At 37.9% G+C, this 22,811-nt stretch overlaps 1 non-coding gene across 1 annotated transcript; it reads left to right on the forward strand.

The window, feature by feature from the left end:
* Positions 1 to 19,796: 19,796 nt before the first annotated feature.
* On the forward strand, positions 19,797 to 19,904 carry LOC117795505. The gene has a single exon (XR_004619561.1). It is a non-coding gene; the product is annotated as a U6 spliceosomal RNA (small nuclear RNA).
* Positions 19,905 to 22,811: the final 2,907 nt, after the last annotated feature.

Consider the following 22,811-nt stretch of genomic DNA (forward strand, 5'->3'; position numbering starts at 1 on the left):
TGTAGTGATCCGAAAAGGCACCTGCACCCCAATGCTTATACCAGCCATGACCACAATAGCCAAACTGTGAAAGGGCCCAGTTGTTTATGATGAATGAATAAAGAAGATGTGTTATATTTACATGATGGAATATTACTATTACTCAGCCACCAAGGAGGATGAAATCTTACCATTTACATCATCATGGATAGAACTGGAGGGTATTCTGCTGAGTGAAATAAGTCAATCAGGGAAAGACAATTATTATATGATCTTACTCATATGTGGAATTTATGAAACAAAGGGAGGATCATAGGGGAAGGGGGAAAAATAAAAATTTAACAAGACGGAACCATAAGGGAGAAAAATCATATAGATGCTTAATCATAGGAAACAAACTGGGGGTTGCTAGACAGATGGGGTGCAGGAGGTTGGGGTAACTGTGTGATGGACATTAAGGAGGGCACGTGATATAACGAACACTGGGTGTTATATAAGACTGATGAATCCGTGACCTCTACCTCTGAAACTAAAAATACATTATATATTAATTGAATTTAAAAAATACAAAAAACAAAGAAGTGCATATATTAAAATAAATTTTGTAACATTTATCACTGGGCAGTAAAATTACAAATGTTATTTTTCTTCTCTGTGCCTTTTTCTCAAATTTTTTACAATTGATTATTGGTAATCAGCAGGAAAAATAGGCCCTATATCCCTATAGGTTTTACATAATAGCCCAGATTCTTAATCTTTGGAATATAATGGAATAGACTTCTTCCCACTTCTCATTTCTGAATTTAAAAACATGTAACAGTGAGTCCAGAATAGCAGCAATCTAGCAGGCATCCAACAATTATTGGTTTCCTTGCTTACTTGTCTACGTTCTTAAGAACTACTCTCTTATCATTCCTTCTTATTAAACTTTCTCTTATCTGCTTTCTATGACTTGATTTCAATTTTACATGTGACATTTGCTGTACCTCCAGCCTTGTCCAAGCTATTGATTGGAGGTCCCTGATACACACTGGCTTCAACAACAAAAAGCAGACATATCTTTCTATGAGGGAGAAAAAAATATGAAAGGAATGTCAGCTCCAGCATTTTGTAGTATTCTTAAGCCAGAAAAAAAACCCAGGATATATTAAAGCCAGTCAGGAGTTAATCCTTCCATCATACCCATAATGCTGTATTAGAGTACACCCTTCTTTCTGATCTCCAAAGGAACTGGATCAGCAAAGCAAGTATGCACACCATTCACAACTTTGTATGTCAATTTTTTTTGTCAAAAAGGAAGTCCAGACAGTGAGTGCTTAAACATCAGTAAATGGAACAAAAAAACCAGAGGTCTCAACTTGTCAAACCAGAACTTACCTTTCTTCTATATTGCTCTCTTAGATGACACATCCATGGATATAGCTGTCATACTTTCAAATGGAGTTATAAGTTGCCTAGAGTGAAGTGAATAACTGTTCTTTGACTCCACATGCTATTGTTGAGTGTCTGCTCCCCATCATCTGCCCGAAGACAGCTCCTCCAAAAGGACCTTGGTCATCACTAATCCCCTCCCAGGAGTGTCTTCAGCAGGAAAGATGGATTCTCATCACAGAAGACAAGACTAGAAGTTGGCATCCCACCCAGATGACACTCTGTCCCCAACTGTCAGACCCCCATCGAGTCTTCTAGGGCCCCTTCTGCTTTCCTACAACCATTTGCTCTCCCCTGAGTTGGCTATGCCCCTCCCCTTCCCCTATGAAGACATATATAAGCTTTCAAATCTCACCCACTCTGTGGTATTGTCTTTTTTTCCCCTATGATGGCCCTGAGTGCATAATATTAAAGACGAATACATTTGCTCACCTTCTCTGCTGTTAATGTGCCCGTTGCCTGTTTACTTCACACACCTAGCTCCAGGGCCTAGGAGGGTAGAAGAAAGTTCTTCCTCCCCTCCAGGAGAACCTTCAGGTTCCTGCCTGTTGGTGATATCAAGTTACCTTTATGGCTGGTGTTATTTCCCTCAGATCATGGCAAACGCTTTGTAAATTCTCTCTCAAAACCTGACGGAAGGAAGGCAGAAGAGTGGTGAGCAGCCTGGAATAGGCATCAGGTGGCATCACTCCCTCCGTAGTTAACTGGCTCTTCAACTTTGGGCAACTCTCCTAGGCCCTCTAGGCTGACCTTTCTCATCTGTGAGAAGGATGGGGCTGGGGTGGGGGGAGGACAGCGAGTCATCTCTCAAATTCTTTACTGCTCAAAAACCTCAATGAGCCAGTTTCTGAAATGTTGGTGGAAGCAAGGGATCATATGGGTTGCATCATTGCTACTATGATCATATTGAATAGCTGGTTGGATACCTACTGAATTGGTGTTTCCCCATCTTCCTTTCTTTAAATGATCTGCTCTTGAATTGCTTTCCCTCTTTTAAGTGGGGGTATTAGGGAAATATCTGATTTTTCTTCCTTGGCTTATGGCCATGGCTTCATGTCCCAGAGTTTTCTGAGCCTGTGGATAATTACCTGGCTGAACTTATGGATACCCTGAAGGTAATAACATAGATTGCTCATGATTCAGTTTTGCTTATACTTCCCCATGCAAAGTTCTCCCTGTCTAAAACACTCTGGAATGAGAACCCTACCAACAATACTACTTTACACAGAAATTTCCACTAGAGTGTCTTTCTTGTTCCTTATGCCAGTGATCAGTACACTAAGGACTGAGGAAAAGTAAATACCTCCAGTAATGTTGAAAGGACTCTTTAAAACAGACATGTCATTTACTCCTAGACCCTAAGTTTTTCCTAGATCCTCAGAGCCTTGAAAGCCTGGAGAAAATAGAACAGGAAGGAACTCAGATGTATAGCACTTTTTCAGGCAGAGGGTAAAATGCTGAGTCAACTAGGTGGTCTCTGGTTCTAGGTCAGACCTACTAGAGGGTGAGGATTGAGGAGAGAGCGATGTATTAAGGTAGTGCCCCTAGATTTAAAAAGTCTTAAGAGATACATCATCAATCACAATGAATGGACCTTTTTTTGGACCCTGATTCAAACAACGTGTTTAAAAAATTATGTGATCGGGGAGTGAGCACTGACTAGACTTTGGTGAAGTTTAAAAATTATTTTTATTTTAAGATGCTATAATGATATTGAGGTTCATGTTCTTTTTGAAAAGTGTGTATCTTTTAAGATAATTCCAACTGAAGTGATAAATGAAATGATAGTGAGGTCTGGCGTTTGCTTCAAAATAATTTGAGTTGGGGGCCTGGGTGGGGTTACAGGTGGAAAAATATGGGCCAAAATCTATGAGCATTGAAGCTGAGGAATGAGTCTAGGGAGTTCATGCTAGATTCTTCATTATCTGTTTGAAATTTTCCATAACAATTTTTTACAAAAACTACCAGGAAAACAGATCTTTTCACAACTGAACAGTAAGAGAAGAAAGAGAAGTCAGATTTGGTGTATTCTGTTTTACACTCAGCAGCCCCTGGGGTTTTGTGGGTAGAAATAAACTCTTGTATTTTAAGGTGAATATAAGGAATGGAAATGGGAGAAGGAAGAAGAGTCCTGATGCTTTTATTTTCCCCAACAATGCTAGCATTGCCATACATTTTAATAATGTTTTATAGTCTCAAAGTACTTTATATCTCATTTGATTTGGAAAAGCCTGGTGTGTATATTTGTTGTCATATGTGACATCTGATAAAATATCATCTTTGTTTTGTTTTCGCGTTTTTTTGAATAATTTACTTTAAACCTCTGAAAATATTCTTATTCTTTTATTAGTCTCTTAGTTGATACTTAAGGATTTATTTCCTGTTTGAGTTTTGCATTCAGCCTGAATGTCTATTTACAATATTAGAATTCTTAAAATCTCCCTTATCGTGACTTGGAGCATTTTTATTTTTCCTCTTAGTTCCTATTTGGGGGAATGTACAGGGGAAAAGCCATTCTTATTTCCTTTGAGTCCACCCATCTGTTTTATTTTGTGTTCCCTTATTTCCCATGCTTCCAGCAGTAATGTGAAGCCATCAGAAGTGTTCTGTTCTTTCAGTACTTTATCAGCTTTCCCTTTAATAGCGACATTATCCTTTATCTCTTTCCTGTGAAAGCTTTTAAAATACAAATTGTGAAGCCGTGTCTTTTGTTATTTAAATATTATACACATCAACATTTACAAGTGTTTTACAAAAAGATTTAAACACAATATCCTACCCTACTTATGACAAACCCACACATTTTTAAAAATATGACTTTCCTTTTTTCTTTTTTTGTGTACCTGGGGTTCCAGGATTCCCCCCTTTTAGTGCATGAAACTACCAGAGGCTCTGGTATTAAAAATTCCAAACTGGTCACAGACCTTTGACAAGGTCAAAAGCAGTAAACGCCTTATCTTTATAAGAGCAACAAATTCTTAAGTTAATAATAAAGTCATAGCTGGCATTGGTCTTTATGCAATCACAGGACCACCAGTTAAGGGTGCAATGAATTTATGTGCCATACGAAGATCAGCCTTCAAGGGTCTCTAAGCCGAGCACTGGTAGAGAAGGGATCCCTTGGGTGAAGGCTTCCCTGGGCTCCGACAGGAGTCACTCTATGACTCTGCAAATATTAAATATAGCTACATGAATCACACTACAAAATTCCAGTCCTGAAATCTGGTGTCAGGCATAACAATTTGTTCTCTCTCCTTGCTCATGAATAACAAAGAATCAATTGAAGAAATTTTGGTCTGTATAAAGAATACTCTGATGCTTTTTTCCTCCCTCCAGGAGACACATTCTGTATTTGATATGACATATGCTTCTCAAGTGTTATTTTGTGTTTATTAATCTTTGAACTAAATTGTCAGTCCCTGTAACTAGCAAGACATTTCCCCAGAACCCTCCTGACTCATGCTAAGGGTACACAACAGCTGATAAACTCTAGTGACCTCTGAGGAGACAGATGGGCAGTGTGGCTTTCAACACCCACGTGGCTTTCTGGACCGTGGTTGACAGCATAACCCAGGTTAAAATGCTTGGCAAAAATGCTCAGACCTTTTTCATACGTATCAAGTCGATAGTAGGGGTTGAATTACCTGTTCTATTTTTCTACCAAATCTCTTTGTTTTAACTTTCCTGGTTACTTTTCTTTTTCGTTTGCTTATGCCTGTATGCATTTCTCTTTATAATTTACAAAATCATCCATGCTCATTGCAAAAGTAACAACAGCTAACATTTACTGATTGCTTCTAAGGTGCTCTACTAAAAGCCTGAAACTCTTCTTCACTTAATCTTCAACAACTCTATGGGATAGGCAATATTATCACCATTTTACAGATTAAAAAAGCATGGACTCAGAAAGTTTATCACCCGTTATTCATCCTTCCTGAAAAAATTTCCTTCAGGGGAAAAAACAAGGAATCCAAGAAAGAGAATAAAATTCAAAACTTGTAAAAGTGGTGAGAAAAATAAACTAATAAAATCCATACTTAAATCTTAACGGTTAAGGTGTTTAAGAAAGAGTTTTAGAAAGATGAAACAGTAATATGAAAAGAACTCTAGTAATAAACTGGAACTAAAATTTCAGATTATTGCTACAAAACATGAGTTGCTTAAGATCTTATCTTGTTCCCCTCAAAAAGTTACACTGACTCATTCTAAATGCTTGTAGAAAGCGTGTTTAAAATGTTTTATTAAAATTAAGGGCCATCTCCAAAAATTGCCAGGTCATCAAAAAAAGGAGGGACTGAGAAGCAGTCACAACCAAGAGGAGTCTAAGGATAACTGAGGATCAGATAAAGGACATTTGAGAAAAGCTGAAGAAATATGAATAAAGTATAAACTTCATTTAATGAATGTATCAATATTGGACCATTAGTTTTGAGAGATGTGCCATATTGAGTATACAAGAACTCTCTGTACTGCCTCTGCCATTTTTCCGTGAATCCAAAATTACTCTAAAATGAAAATTTTATTTAAAAAAATAAAACCAACCTCATAAAATTGTTGTAAGGATTAAATGAGATGATCAAAATAAAAAGATCGGCACAGAGACAAGAATACAGTTAGTATGCAATAAATATGAATTTTTAATATCGATTTAAAAGTTAAGGGCTGTCAATAGAAGAAAAGGAATAGTATGTATACTTTTCCAAACTATGGGAGGAGGAGGAGATTTTAGAAAAAGGAAATTCAATCTATCCAATAAAAAATAGAAAAGTTAAAGCACAAAAAAAGCAAAGTAAATAAAAAACATAAGACATAAGGAATCAGTGACTATATTAAATGTGAATGAGTTAAAATCATTATTAAAAAGTAAGTTTCTACACTCATTAGGATGTTTTGTTCAAAAAACAAAAACCAAAAAACCCCCCAGAAAATAACAAGTATTGGCATATAAAGTATTCTGCACCCAGTTCCAGTGGGCAGTGGAGGGTGGGGAGGGGTTCCAATACAGCCACTAAGCAATTAACTCAATTCTAATAGTATATACCTGGGGATAGCATCAGATCCCACAGGTTAAGGGTTCAGTCCCACAAGACTAGCATCCTCTCTTCAGATGCCAATCACAAAAACAGGTTGTCACCCATACTTCTGATCTATTGGCCATAGATGGGGGTTCCAGTGACCCTCTCCTTGGGTTCTATTAATTAGCAAGAGTGGCTCACAGAACTCAGGGAAACATTTTACTTACTAGATCACTGGCTTATTATTAAAAGTTATAACCCAGAAATAGAAACCCAGATAGAAAAGATGCATAGGGCAAAGTACCAGGAAAAGGCTCAGAGCTTTCATGCTCTCTCTAAGAATACCACTGTCCCCAAATCTCGAAGTGTTCACCAACCAGAAGTTCACCAACTTAGTCCATTTGGATATTTATGGAGACTTCATTATTAGGCATGATCAACTAAATCATTGGCCATTGGTGATCAGTTCAGCCTCTAGGCCCTCTCCCCTTTCTGAAGGGAGCTAGGGAGGGAGTGGAACTCAAAGTTCCAATGTTCTAATCACATGGTTGGCTCTACTGGCAACCAGCCCTCATTCTTAGGTGGAGTCCAAAAGCCACCTCATTAACATAACAAAAGATCCCTTTACTGAGCAGAAAAGGAAATTCCTTAGGAAATCACTTAGGAAATTCCCGAAAAGGGGGCAAAGACCAAAAATGTATTTATTATTATACATCACAGTATCACAGTGAAGATGTAGAAAATTAAAACACTTGGGCGCTGTCATCAGGAATATAAAATGATGCTGCAAATATGGAAAACTGTAAGGCAGGTCCTTAAAAAACTAAAAATAGAGTTACCATATGAGCCAGCTATTCTACTCCTGGGTATATACTCCAAAGAATTGAAAGCAGAGTCTCAAAGAAATATTTGCACACCCATGTTCATAGCAGCATATTCACAATAGCCAAAAGATGGAAGCAATCCAAGTGTTCGTTGATAGATGAATGGATAAACAAAATACAGTATATATATATATATATATATATATATATATATATACACAACATAATACAATGGTTTATACATACAGAATTAAAAAGAAAATACATTCTTTTTTTTTTTTTTAAGATTTTATTTATTTATTTGACAGAGAGAGAGACAGCCAGCGAGAGAAGGAACACAACCAGGGGGAGCGGGAGAGGAAGAAGCAGGCTCCCAGCGGAGCAGGAAGCCCAATGCAGGGCTTGATCCCAATCACGCCCTGAGCTGAAGGAAGATGCTTAACAAGTGAGCCACACAGGCGCCCCCAAAAGAAAATACATTCTGACACATGCTATGACATGGGTGAACCTTGAGGATATCATGCTAATTATTATTCAATTATTAATTATTCAATGTTAAAATAAAGGAGCTATTAAGTGCAAAGAGACATGGAGGATACCCAAATGCATATTACTAAGTGAAAGAAAAGCCAATCTGAAAAGGCTATTTATGCTATAATCCAAATATATGACACTCTGGAAAAGGCAAAACCATGGTGATAGTTAAAAAATCAGAGTGAGTGTACCAGCATACAAGACAGAAATGAAGTCGCCATTTAGGACCACCCCTGGAAGTCATACAGTAAAAATCTCCCATAGCCTATTGGTCAAAGCCATCCTAGACCCACTGGATTCAAAGGAAAGGACAGACCTCACCTGTTGATGGGAATACTAGCCAGGTCACATTATTAGAATATCCTGTGACAAGAAAGATATTTTTGGAGCTATCTTTAGAAAATACGATATGTGACATAAATTAGAAATCAATAACAATGAGAAGATTTGAACAATGCAATTAAAATGATGTAATTAACTTATGTAGATTGCTGTATATATATGACTGTTAAGTACAAAATACCCACCTTCTGAAGTATTCATGATATCTTTACCAAAAGTGATAATATGCTGAGCCATGAGGCAAATCACAACAAATTTCAGAAGATAATAATTATATAGAGAATGTGAAATGTATCTTTTTTAAAGATTTTTTAATTTTTACATAATCTCTACCCCCAACGTGGGCTCAAACTCACAACCCTGAGATCAAGAGCCGCATGCTCTACTGACTGAGCCAGTCAGGTACCCCCTTGTGAAATTTATCTAGAAATTAGTAACAAAAAGATAACCAGAACATTCCTATATGTTGGAAAGTAAGCAGCACACTTCTGAATAATTAATAAGCCAAAACAAGAAATCACAAAGGATTAGAAAATATCGTAATTTTAAAAATCTGAATAACTTAAACCATAATCTTCAAAAACAGTGTGAAACTTCTGCATCATGCCATGATGTAGTAAATCGTACCTGTCCAGTCTTCCCACCCTACCCTAAAGGGCTAGAAAACATTGAAATATATATAAACCAAATGCTGTTGGATATCGCACAACAGACAGTACTGGACTGTGAGCTCTTAAAAAAAGAGAGAGCAAGCTTGTTATGAACCATGGTGCCAAGAGGGGGGGAAAGTAGGTTATGATGGCCTTGCTGGGTTGAAGGAAACAGGATTATAATTCAGGAAGGCTGAAGCAAGGGAAGAGCACTGGAGAGGAAGAAGCTATACAAAGAAAGAACTCCTGAGATTTGTGTGAAGGCCTTGTTGAGTCTTTGTTGAGCACTGGACTGAATCCCCCCGCTACACAAAGAGGGGTCAAAGAATTGTAATCTGAACAATGCCCAGAGCCCACACAGAGCTGGAGGACATTTCCATCTGTCCGGCCAGATTAGAAATACCAGCAGCATTCACTGCAGACTCAAGAGTAGCGTTGGGGCTGAACTAGTCCTGGAATAAACCTAATCTAGATAGGTCAAGCAAAGATTAAAAACAGGCCTTGGGGGGCATCAAACTGATAGCTTAAAATAAACTGCTTGCTGAAACAGCCTTTAAAGATAAGTCTATCCAGACGCTCTGTAATGCACGCAATATCCACTGTTCAATTTAAAATAAGGTATGCAAGAAAAATGTGACCTAAAACTGGGAACAAAATCAGCCATTGGAGACTCAGCAATGACAGATATGAGGGAACTAGTAGACATTAAAACAGATAATATAACTAAGTTTAAGAATTTAAATGGAGGGGCGCCTGGGTGGCACAGCGGTTAAGCGTCTGCCTTCAGCTCAGGGCGTGATCCCGGCGTTGTGGGATTGAGCCCCACATCAGGCTCCTCTGCTATGAGCCTGCTTCTTCCTCTCCCACTCCCCCTACTTGTGTTCCCTCTCTCGCTGGCTGTCTCTCTCTCTGTCAAATAAATAAATAAAATCTTTTAAAAAAATTTAAATGGAAAAAGTATATAATAAATGAGAAATTTAGAAAAAGAAACTTCTGGAGGTAGAAATGCAATACACAAAATTAAATTTTCACTATCTTGGATTAATGCCAAAATTAGATGCTGTAGAAGAAAATATCAGGAAACTTGAAGACATAGAAACAGAATCCATCTAAAATAAAGTGCAAAGAGAAAAAGACTAGGGTAACAATGAAGCTTTAGGATCTGCAGGGAATACAAAATATAAACCAGTTTAACATACATTTAATTGGAGACCCTGAGAGAGAGGAAAGAATAGTGGGCTGAAAATACATTTGAAAACATAATGGCTGAAAATTTTTCCAGTTTGAAAACTGTTAACACATAGATCAAAAAAACTCAAAGACCTCCAAACAGAATTCACATACACACACACACACACACACACACACACACACACACACCCCAATCCAAATGCATCAAAACCTAATTGCTAAAAACAAATGATAGAGGGAATATCTGAAATGCAGCCAGAGGGAAAAAAGACAAAGGACAGAAGGTAATATTATAGTGGACTTCTTGTCGGAAACTGGAAAAGCCAGAAGGCAACAGGAAGACACCTTGAAAGATTCTATTTATTTATTTATTTATTTATTTATTTATTTATTTATTTAAGAGTGGGGGGAGGGAAGGAGGGCAAGGGGCAGAGGGGAGGGAGAGGAAGAGGGAAAGAATTCCAAGCAGACTCCTTGCCGACTGCAGAGCCTGATGCAGGGCTCAATATCATGACCCTGAGATCATGACCTGAGATGAAACCAAGAGTCAGACACTTAACTGACTGAGCCACCCAGGTGCCCAGCAAGACACCTTTAGAGTGTTTTTAAAAACCATCAATGTAGAATTCTACATCTGGCAAAAATATCCATCAAATTGAAGGTGAAATGAAACTTTTTCAGGCAAATTAAAGCTGACCAACCTTGTCATCTGCACACCTGCATGAAAATATTTAAAAAAGAAAGCACTTCAGACTAAAGGGAAATGATACCAGATGGAAATTGGAATCTACACAAAGGAATAAAAAGCACTGGAAATGGTAAATATGTGGGTATGAATTAAATATGATTTTCCTCTACATTTAAATTTTCATTAAAACTGACGGCCTAGAGCAGCGATTCCCAATTTTTTCATTACCACCTTCCTAAATCACCTTTTCAGGGATATTGATCTAAACACCCCCATGACAGGGGAACAACATCACTCCTGCAAAGGATGTATGGTCTCGCACAAAACTAATAATAACATATTGCGGAGTTAATAATATATGCAGAAGCAAAATGCAGGACACTAAGAGCACAGAGGATGGGAGGGGGAAATGGAAGCTTCTTTCTATAAGATTCTTACATTATATGTGAAGTGGCATAATATCAGTTGAAGGTGAACTATGGTAAGTTCAAGATGAAAATAGTGACCTTGGGGCCCCTGGCTCATTCAGCCAGTGGAGCGAGTGACTTTTGATCTCAGGGTCATGCGTTCAAGCTCCATATTGGGTGTAGAGATTATTATAAATAAATAAACTTAAAAAAAAAAAGAAAACCTGGGGCACCTGGGTGGCTCAGTCGTTAAGTGTCTGCCTTCGGCTCAGGGCGTGATCCTGGCGTTCTGTAATCGAGCCCCACATCAGGCTCCTCTGCTGGGAGCCTGCTTCTTCCTCTCCCACTCCCCCTGCTTGTGTTCCCTCTCTCGCTGGCTGTCTCTATCTTTGTCGAATAAATAAATAAAATCTTAAAAAAAAAAAAAGAAAACAAAAGTGAGCTTCAGTAGTCCATTAAAAAGAATGTATACATTATCCAGAAATACATAAAAAGGGTAATATTTCACTACCAGGTTTTATCACACACAAATATTTTATCATAGTACATTCATGAGGCATAGGAGTAAAAATATTTCTGAATTATATTTGGTGGTACTTTAAAATTTTTCTCCTACATGTATACATGGTATCGGTCCACATATTCTTCTTGACTCTTCATTCAGTTTTGGAATTAAATATAAGCAACAGATAAGAAATATCTTAAACTATTATAATTATAAGGAATTCTATATAATAATGAAATATTTAGTATTTCCCAAAATGTTTTGCTTTATAGACCAGTAAAATATACTGACCAAACATTACTTGTATTGTTTGGTATTTGGTTATTAATTTTTACCTTGCCAGGTATGACATATTTTAAAGTAGGCTCCACGCCCAGCATGGAGCCCAACATGGGGCTTGAACTCAGAATCTTCAGATCAAGACCTGAGCTGAGATCAGGAATCAGATGCTTAATCAATTGACCCACCCGGGCACCACAGGTACGACATTTTAAAAGTGATAACAATCACCTATATCTCCAGGATTTCATTTAAAAAAAAAACATCTTTTAGATTTTAATTCCAGCATAGTTAACATACAGTGTTATATTAGTTTCAGATGTACAATACAGTGATTCAGCAGTTCTGTACATTACTCACGACAAGTGCACTCCTTAATCCCCATCACCTATTTCACCCCTCCCCCATCCACCTCCCCTCTGGTAACCATCAATTTGTTCTCTGTAATTAAGAGTCTGTTTCTTGGTTTGTCTCTCTCTCTTTTTTTCCCTTTGCTCATTTTTGTTGTTTGTTTCTTTTTTTTTTTTTTAAGATTTTTATTTATTTATCTGACAGAGATAGAGACAGCCAGCGAGAGAGGGAACACAAGCAGGGGGAGTGGGAGAGGAAGAAGCAGGCTCATAGAGGAGGAGCCTGATGTGGGGCTCGATCCCACAATGCCGGGATCATGCCCTGAGCCGAAGGCAGACGCTTAACCGCTGTGCCACCCAGGTGCCCCTTGTTGTGTGTTTCTTAAATTCCGCTTATGAGTGAAATCATATGGCATTTGTCTATCTCTGGCTTATTTCACTTAGCATTATACTTACTAGCTACACCTATGTCATTGCAAAGGACAAGATTTCATTCTTTTTTATAGCTGAGTAATGTTCCATTATACATCTATATACCACATTTGCCATATCCATTCGTCTATTGATGGACACTTGGGCTGCTTCCATAACTTGGCCATTGTAAATAATGCTGCAGTAAACATAGGGATGCATGAATCCCTTTGAATTAGTGCTTTTGTCTTTTGAGGGGTATTTACCCAGTAGTGCAATTGCTGGATTGTAGGGTAGTTCTATTTGCAACTTTTTGAGGAAACTTCATACTGTTTTCCACAGTAGCTGCAGCAGTTTGTATCTGCATCCTTGCCAACCCTTGTTGTTTCTCATGTTTTTTATTTAAGTGATTCTGACAGGTGTGAGGTGATACCTCATTGTAGTTTTGATTTGCGTTTCCCTGTTAATGAGTGACGTTGAGCGTCTTTTCATGTGTCTGTTGGCCATCTGTATGTTTTCTTTAGAGAAATGTCTGTTCATGTCTTCTACCCATTTCTTGACTGGATTTTTGGTTTTTCGGTGTTGAGTCATATAGGTTCTTTATATATTTTGGATACTAACCCTTTATCAGATATGTCATTTGCAAATATCTTCTCCTATTCAGTAGGTTGCCTTTTAGTTTTGTTGAGTGTTTCCTTCTCTGTAAAGAATCTTTTTATTTTGATGAAATCTCAATAGCTTATTTTTGCTTTTATTTCCTTTGTCTCAGGAGACACATTTAGAAATATGTTGCTATGGCCAATGTCAGGGACATTACTGCCTGTGCTCTCCTCTAGGATTGTTATGGTTTCAGGTCTCACCTTCAGGTCTTTAATCCATTTTGCGTTTATTTTTATGTATGATTTAAAAAAAGACATTTTTAACTTCAAAACTTTTCACAATAAAAGACTATCCTTTTAATTGTCCTTTATGATAATTTCACTTTGGTGCACTGATTTTTCATTTTTCACTAATGGGTGAAAACTTTGGCACAAATTGATAGTGGTTCACACTGCAGTGTTTGTTTCCTCTGCATTTGGCATTTATGTTCCTAGAATAAGCTGGTTTATTAACCAGAGGTGGTGCAAAGGTCCATTGAAATATTCTTGTTCCCTCCACAAAGTACCCTCCACCTTTGTAGATAGTCTTCTTGGTCTCCCCTGCCTTTGTCCATGTTTCTTGAGCCTCCCCTTTTCCTAGAGATCCACCTCACATCTTTTATTCTATATTTCATGATCTTCTTTTCAAGAGATGCATTTCAGAGAGTCTCCACTCCAGTAAGCTGTGACTCTTTGTATTACCTGTCTGTCTCCAACCTTACAGCAGCAGTTTGCCCTGTGTTGTCCCCTTTCTTTTGGATCTAAGAAGAGTTGTTGATTTTTTAGTCTGCTCAGCTTTTTACTTATTAAAAAGGATGGAGTTAGTGACTTCCAAAGTTAGGAGTTAGAATGGAGTAGTGACTTCCAAACTTCTTACATACAGAACTGGAAGCTTTTAAGTCCCACTCTTAAAATTCTAATATTAATAATGTGTGCCTTCTCTCTTTTTTTCTTGATTGGCTTGGCTAGAGGCTGATCATTTTATTAATCTTTTCAAAGAATCAGCTTTTGGTACTGTTGATTATCCTGTTTACTTGTTTTCAATTGCATTGAATTCTGGTCTATTTTTATTATTTCTTTTCTGCTTCATTAAGGTGGAAGCTTAGATTATAGATTTTAGATTTTCCTTTATTTCTAATACGTATAGCTCATACTATAAATTTCCTTGCATCCCACAATTTGATAAGTTGTATTTCCATTTTTATTTTGTTTAAAGTATTTTAAAATTTCTCTTAGGACTTACTCTTTAACCCATGTGTTATTTAGAAATGTGCTGTTTAATGCCCAAATACTTTAGTTATCTTTTTTTTATTTATTGATTTCTAGTTTAATTCCATTGTGGCCTGAGAGGACACTTTGTATGATTTCTATTCTTTTAAATTCGTTGAGGTCTGTTTTATGGCCCAATACATGGTCTATCTTAGTGAATGTTCCATGTGAGTGTGAGAAGAATGTGTATTCCGCTATTGTTAGGTGAAGCAGTCTATAGTGGGTTTAGAAATAAACCCAAACACATGTGGTCAGGTGTAACAAGAGTGCAAAGTCAATTTAATGAGGAAATAATAGTCTTTTCAACAAATGGTGCAGAGACTCTAGACAGCCACATAGAAGGGAATGATGTTAGAGCCCTGACTCACACCATACATAAAAATTGACTCAAAATGGATCAAAGACCTGAATGTACAAGCTAAATTGCCTAGAAGAAAACATAGGAATAAATCTTCATGACCTTGGATTTGGCAATGAATTCTTAGAAATGATACCAAAAGCACAAACAACAAAAGAAAAAACAGAGAAATTGCACTTCATCAAAATAAAAAGCGTTTGTGCTTCCAAGAACATTATTAAATTCAAAAGACAATTCAGAATAGGAAAAAACACTTGGAAATCATATATCCAATAAGAGACTTATACATAGAATATGTAAAGAACCTTAAAACTTAATAATAAGATAAATAACCCAATTTTTAAAATAGGAAAAGGACTTGAATAGACATTTCTCAAAAGAAGATATACAAATGATTGGTAAGCACATGAAAAGAGGCATGACATCATTAGTCATTAGGAAACTGCAAATCAAAACCACAATGAGATACCACTTTGCTTCATTAGGATGGTTATAATAAAAAAAAAAAAAAGGCAGGTAATAACAAGTGTTAGCAAGGATGTGAAGAAATTGGAACCCTCATAATTTACCCATAGGGAATGTAAAATGCTGCCATTGATTTGGAAAACAGTCTGGCATTTCTTCAGAAAGTTCAACATGGAGTTACCATATGACCTAGCAATTCCCTTTCTAGGGAATTCTGCCCAGCAGAAATGAAAACAATATGTCCACACAGAAACTTGCACATGAATGTTCACAAAGCATTATTCATAATAGCTGAAAGGTGAAAACAATCTAAATGTCCATCAGTTGATGGATGAAAAAAGAGCAGGTGGTATATCTATACAATGGAAGAGTATTCAACCATAAAAAGGAAAAGAATACTGATACAAGTTACAACATGGATGAATCTTGAAAGCATGATAAGTGAGAAAAGCCACATATTGTATGATTCCCTTTATATGAAATGTTCAGAGTAGACAAATCCACAGGGACAGAAAACAGATTTGTGGTTGCCAAGAGTTGGAAGGAGAAGAGATTGGGAACTGTTAATGGGTACAGAGTTTCTCTTTGGGGATGATGAAAAAGTTCTGGAATTCGATCGTTGCAATAGTTGCACAACTCTGTGAATATACTCTGAACTTCATTTTATTTTATTTTTACTTTAAAAGGACGTATTTTATGGTATGTGCATTATAAAAATAAAATTTTTAACTAAGAAAATATACCTCTGCTAATTCTGTGTGCCTTATGGTGATGCTCACATATATGGGACAGGAGTATGGAAAAGCAGGTGGTTTCTCTGAACTGTTTATTTGAGTCAGATTGTACTTCAACAATCATATTCTGACAAGTGTCTCTTAGAATGTTTTAGGAGGGTGGGAGGAAGGGATTAAAAAGGAAACAAGGAAATTTTTAGGAGTGATGCATATGTTCATTGTCTTGATTGTGGGAATCATTTTAATGGATATTAAACTTATGCTAAAATATCTTTTATGCTAAAATAAATAAAATATTATACTTTGTGCTAAAATAAATAAAATATTATATGCTAAAATAAATAAAATATTATACTTTAAATATTTATAGTTTATTGTCCACTAGTTATACCTCAATAATGCTGTGAGGGGAAAGAAAGAAGAAATTGTCCACCACAGAGGAGACACTAAACAGCCAAGTCCAACAAAATAACTCAGTTTGCTGATATTACAGAGCGTTTGTCGCTGGTCACTCCACCTGGTGTCGTGAATGTCTTAGTTCCAGCTGCTATAACAAATTACCATAGGCTGAGTAGCTTAAACAACAAAAAGTTACTTCTCACAGTTCTGGAAGGTAGAAGTCCAAGATCAAGGCCCTTGCATATCCAGTGTCTGGTGAGGGCCATCTTCTTGTCAGACCTTCACATGGGAGAGAGAGAGAGAGAGAAGGCCCTCATCTGTCTTTCCTTTTGAGGTCGTTAATCCCATTCCTAAGGGCTCCAAACTTATCACCTAATTACCTGTCAAAGGCCCCACCTCCAGCTATCATTACGCTGGGGACTAGGCTTCAACATATGAATGCTGAGGATACATTCAATCCACAGCAATGGAATCTGAATAAGATGCTCCTTGCACATACTGAGTCTATATGAGGGTCTGCCAGCATGTAATCCCACTTCTAAGTCCAATCTAGCTATTGCTACTTCTAAATGTTCAACTGCCAGCAACAGAGGCCAATTCCTCCATGACAGCAGCCAATTTTTAGGGCAGGTTGTCTACACTGGTTGTCCATCTGAATGATTCATCCTCATGGCCCAGATTTTATCCTGAATATGATGGGTTCACATTTTCTGCTGACAAGCCCCAGCCTGCACGACTATCTGGGAGTACAGTGGATCCAATCAGGAACCCACTTTACAGCAAAGGAGGTACAGTGTGGACCCATGAACATGGAGTCCAATGATAGAATCACGAACCCCACCATCCAGAAGTTGTTGGCTTGATAGAAATTGGAATGGCCTATTGAAGGCACAGCTGATGACCAGCCCAGAGGCCACCTTCTGTGAGACTGTTGAAAATGTAGCAGAGTGGCAACTCTCATACACAGTATCTAGAAGGACTGTCAGTCACTTTACAGAGCAACTTATAGGAATATATGGTAAAGTTTATGATCCAGCCATTCCACTAATGTGTGTATGTCCCAGGAAAATTTTAGATTAGGTACAGAATGAGATGCATGCAAAAATATCTTTGCAACATTATTTTTAATAATAATAGATTGTCAGCAACTTAAAGACCCATTAACAGGAGAATGGATAATAAAGCAGGGAATATTCAGATAGTGGAATACCACAGCAGTTAAGTTGAATGAACTAGAGTGTTGTACCAGTATGGATAAATCTTAAAAACATAATATTAAGGAAGAAAATAAATTGTAGGATACTATGATAACATTTGCTTTAAACTCATGAACATGAAAACCAATGTTATATATTGCAATATATTTTTATACACAGTATTGTTATATATGGATCCATACACTTGCAGTAATTATATAAAAACATGTATGGCAACAATAATCACCAAATGCAGAATATTCCTAGTCTCTGGGTAGGAGGCAGATATACTAGACTAGGGAGGGGTGGGTACCTGGGAGGCTTTAATTCTAGCTACAATATTTTAATTTGAAAAATAATCTAAAGCAGATAGGGCAAAATGTTAGAATTTTTCGAAGCACGCAGTGGCTACATGGGTGTTTGTTATCACTAAAATTTCTATGTCATTATTTGTTAATAAAGCAATGTTTTCCAAGCTGCACATCACTCTGTGTAAGTGGTTTGTGAATTCAGCTGTGTAGCTTATAACAAAACCTTAGAAAAAAGAGAGGGTGTAATAGAAAAATGTCAGAATATTTAGGTGAAAAGTTAAATATTGTCTTGTGTAACTTTCACTTCAGGGTTTACTGCATAGATTTATAAAATATATTTCTTTCTGAGGGTCCTCGACCAAATTATTCAAAAGCCATTTGTTTAATATCTGAAGTTATTGTTCAAACATACTAAATAAGTGACAGAAAATTTTTCTTATGTCTGACCTTGAGCAGTTTTACTGTGTTATCTTAAACAATTAAATTATGTATAGCAATATTAAACTTTATCTCATAGCCAATCACATCTACAGAAATACAACCCATAGGAGAAATTTTGGTTTGAAAAGCCTCCCTATTTTTCTTTAAAATATTTAAATTTCTTTATTAAACATTTAGATAAACTTTGAATATAATTAAATATTTAATACACTTACATATTTTACATATTTAAATTTCCTTAAAACATTATTTTAAGGTCTGACATTTGCAATTTAACTACAATGAGAAGTGATGGGGGGCCTGATCTAGGTTTTACTCCTTATTTATAACGCCTTGTCTATAAAAAAAATAGCCCTGGAGAAAAATGATGCCAAGTACTGATTGGTTTATTGACTCAGCTATATTATTTGCTTTATTTTTTTGTGGTGTAAATATTTCATATTAACAAAAAGATTTTTAAATGCCATCCTTGTAATTCTAAAACTTTAATTTCATTTAATTCAGGAACACCTGAAGATGTAATGAAGGAGGTCATTAGGTTCTTGAATGGAGACATGGTTTTGTTTGTTTTTTGGTCTTGATGCATTTTGACGAGAAAAATGTCCTTACCATGACCTCGTTTCCATGAGGTACAGAGTGGGTCTTTAGTCTTTGGAACCAACGGAGCCACAACTTGGACAGTAGAATGCGTTGTGATCAGAGCAAAAGCCTACCGTATAGCAAACACCTATCGAGAGTGAAGTGTTGCAAAAGTCCAATCAAAGTAAGCACCACTCTTGTGTGTTGCGGACGGAAAAAAGGAGCAAGTGGGGGTGATGGAGCAAAGGGACACCACCAATGATAAAGGAATGGACATTCAGGCTAAAAGGGAAGCTGGGGACTTCTGGTCTCAGAAATGGGCCCCCAGATGTGTCCACAGTATAAGAGTAATCATAAAAACAAGATAACAACTGGTCATGCAAGGAGCAAATGGTCCCCTTGGCTTCTCTGACAGAGAACATACTTTGGTCCCTTTGAAAATGGGTTGGCGTGGGGGTGAAATGGACAACCACACTTAGAAGGAAAACTAAATATTTCTCCTCAGATCCACACCCCTCAAAAAGACACTCTTAACCATAATGAATATATAAAGAATCATCAGCCGCTCTTGAATACTCAACAAGCATCCTCCCTCCTCCTCCCTCCTACTCGCTCCTCTAAATAAGAAGGTATGCGCAGACACAGTGAGCTTTTTGGAGATGTTGGAGAATTCTCAAGATGCTTTATTTTCTGATACACATGCTTTCAACCTATTTGGAAAATGTTCTACTTTGAGCAATGTTTCTTACTCTTATATTCATCAAATAATTTTTAATAAAATAAAAACTACTAAGTATATCGTGCTTGCTTTGGCAGCACATAGACTAAAATTGGAATGATCCAGAGAGGATTAGCACGGTCTCCATGCAAGGAGGACATGCAAAACTCCTAAGCATATAGTTAAATGTAGTTTGCTTGAATTTGAAAGAAATCTATAGATCTTAGGCTATTTTATTTTGGATGGTATCATCAGAGATGAGTTGGACACAAGATGCTATTTTCATTCAAGGGAATGGGGTCATACGCACATGGTATGTTTTTATTCACATACTAGCTACATGCTGCATGAGACCCACTCCCGCTATGGGTGTCTGACTTGAGAATCTTACTTTTAGATCGCTAATTTAAGAAGCTTCTTCTTACTTTTGAATGTTGATAGTTTCATGTTATTTCAGAGGTATTCCCCTGAAAAAAATTTCCATCCTTATTTTTAGAGTTTCTTATTATGGAAAATTTTAAGTATATGCAAAAGTAGACAGACTAGTATGATGAACCCAAGTCACCCATATTCAACAATTATCAGCTCAAGGTGAACCTTGTTTTTATCTATGCGTTCACCTACTTCCTGCCCTTCAGCATTGTTTAGGAGCAAATCCCGACATCACGTAATTTCAGGCATAAATATTTCAATATGTAACTCCAAAGGACAAGGATTCAGATTCTTATTTATTTATTTATTTAATTTATTTAGTAATCTCTATTCCCAATGTGAGGCTCTAACTCACGACTCCAAGATCAAGAGTTGCATGCTCTTCCTACCGAGCCAGCCAGGCGCCCTGACAAGGATTCTTTTTCATTTTTTATTTTATTTTAATTTATTTTAGTTTTTAAAGATTTTATTTTTAAGTAATCTCTACACACAATGTGGGGCACAAGCCCACAACCCCGAGATCAAGAGCTGTATGCTCCATTGACTAAGCCAGCCAGGCACTCCAAGGATTCTTTTTTAAATAACACAAATCCCTAGTTCCATTTTGCACCTAAAAATGAATAATAATTTTACAATTTCAAACATAGGCAACAGATTATATTATAGTCAGTGATTCAAACCAAATCCGTTTTTGAGGAAAGCTCTCGTTTTGCACCATAAGGAAGACAATGTGGTCTGCCTTCCTGTCTACAGAAGGAAGGGATTCAAGTTAAAACAAGGTTAGAGATATGCACAGGGAAATGTGATCGTTACTTGGACGGTACCTGGATTAGTGAGGGCTGACTGCAGGTCAGAGCTGGAATAAACAACCATAAAAGGACCCTTTATTTCTATGATACTGGACTATCTGATGGAACCAAAGTGCAGGACGTCACCAGGGGCTCTGAAGGGATCTGAACTGGGAAATGGGATGGAGTCACCCCAGGGGGGCCCTCTCCATCATACCAATATTTCATTCCACATGTGTGGGAAAAAAGCTATGCTGAAACCCCTGAATTTTCTCTACTTTTCTGTATAAGAAACCAGCCAACACCGCTTGAGTTAAGTGTCCACTCTTGGTCTAGTTAGCTGTGACTGAGGGGGTGAGTCACATGTCACAAACATGGCTGTCAAAGTTTACCCATGTGGTCTGTTGAGGAGTCGGAATCTTCCAGAGAAAGCTAAGGGCCATTGCTCATTCCCTGGGTTGATGCCAAGGAAGACTGACAGCAGAAGCCTCTCTGGAGCTAAGGAATCAATGGTGGGTCACTGTGCGTAGGGTCTCACAGGCAGGAAGGCATTCCTCTCTCCCCATGCGACAGTGGACAGGTATCATCACTAGGGAAGGGGTTCTGTTCTGGGCTGGGTTGTCAAATTCAGCCAACTCTGTGCTTCTCTCCCTGAGGGTTTTGGAACACAGACTCCCCTGCAAGTTTTTCTCCAGTGATCCCACAGTGAGAGCCACCCCACAGGCCAATGAGCGAGCCAGGGTTAGTCTGCCTCTAGCTCGGTCTTGTCCCACGGCAGGTGGGGGCTGGGCGGTCTCAAGAGAAAACCCTTTAAAACTAGGTCCCCTGTCCACCACAGGACCTGAAAGCAAGCCTAAGAGGCAGGTGAAGATGAAGGCACTGTATGAGATGTAGAGATGAGACAAAGTTAGAGGTCTGGAAAGAATCAAAGACTAAATTTAGCTGAGGTGCTTAAGGCAAGGCCTGACCAGGTATGTCCATCTTCATCCTCTTCACTGGGCCCTCCTTATTCCTTACTCCTTATTCTTTCTCTCTTTCCTTCCTTCCTTGCTTCCTCCATCCCTCCTTTCATTCCTTTTTTCTACTACTTTCTTCTCACTTTCCTTCCCTCTCTCTCCTTCTTTATTCAGTGTTCCTCCACCTGTGTTTTGAGGACCATCAGCGTCAATCACTTCAGAGGCTCCTTCAAGCTTCAGACTCTAGCCCTTGTTCCCAGACGTTCAATTTGGCATCCTTGGGCCTGGCCTGGGAATCTGCCTTTTTCACAAGTCAGGAGATTTTTTTTTTTTTTAAAGATTTTATTTATTTATTTGACAGAGACAGAGACAGCCAGCGAGAGAGGGAACACAAGCAGGGGGAGTGGGAGAGGAAGAAGCAGGCTCATAGCGGAGGAGCCTGATGTGGGGCTCGATCCCACAATGCTGGGATCACGCCCTGAGCCGAAGGCAGACGCTTTAACCGCTGTGCCACCCAGGCGCCCCAAGTCAGGAGATTTTTGATACACACCCAAGTTTGAGCACCACTTGCTGTGAGCAGAAACATTAGTCAAGTTGACCCCAGAATGTTCCATTCATTCCTGTGCCTTTAAACAAGATGAATTTTCCTAATATAATTTCCCTACATTTCTGTGGTGATGGAGATGTGTGTAGGCAGCATACCACAGTTGTTAGCGGAGGCATTTAAGTCTACACCCTAAATACCTCTCCTCCTGCCCCAGGAGCTGCCCTAACAGCTGGCCAGTTCAAGAAAAGCTCACGAAGCTCTCCTGGGCTCCCAGTCATGCCACCATCTCTCCAGATCAGGGAAGTCGTTTGTTTGCTTCCCTCAATTCAATAATGTATTTCCATGTGGTCTGTTGAGGAGTCGGAATCTTGTCA

The sequence above is a fragment of the Ailuropoda melanoleuca genome, chromosome 1, assembly GCF_002007445.2.
Source record: "Ailuropoda melanoleuca isolate Jingjing chromosome 1, ASM200744v2, whole genome shotgun sequence".
In the NCBI taxonomy this organism is placed as follows: Eukaryota; Metazoa; Chordata; class Mammalia; order Carnivora; family Ursidae; genus Ailuropoda; species Ailuropoda melanoleuca.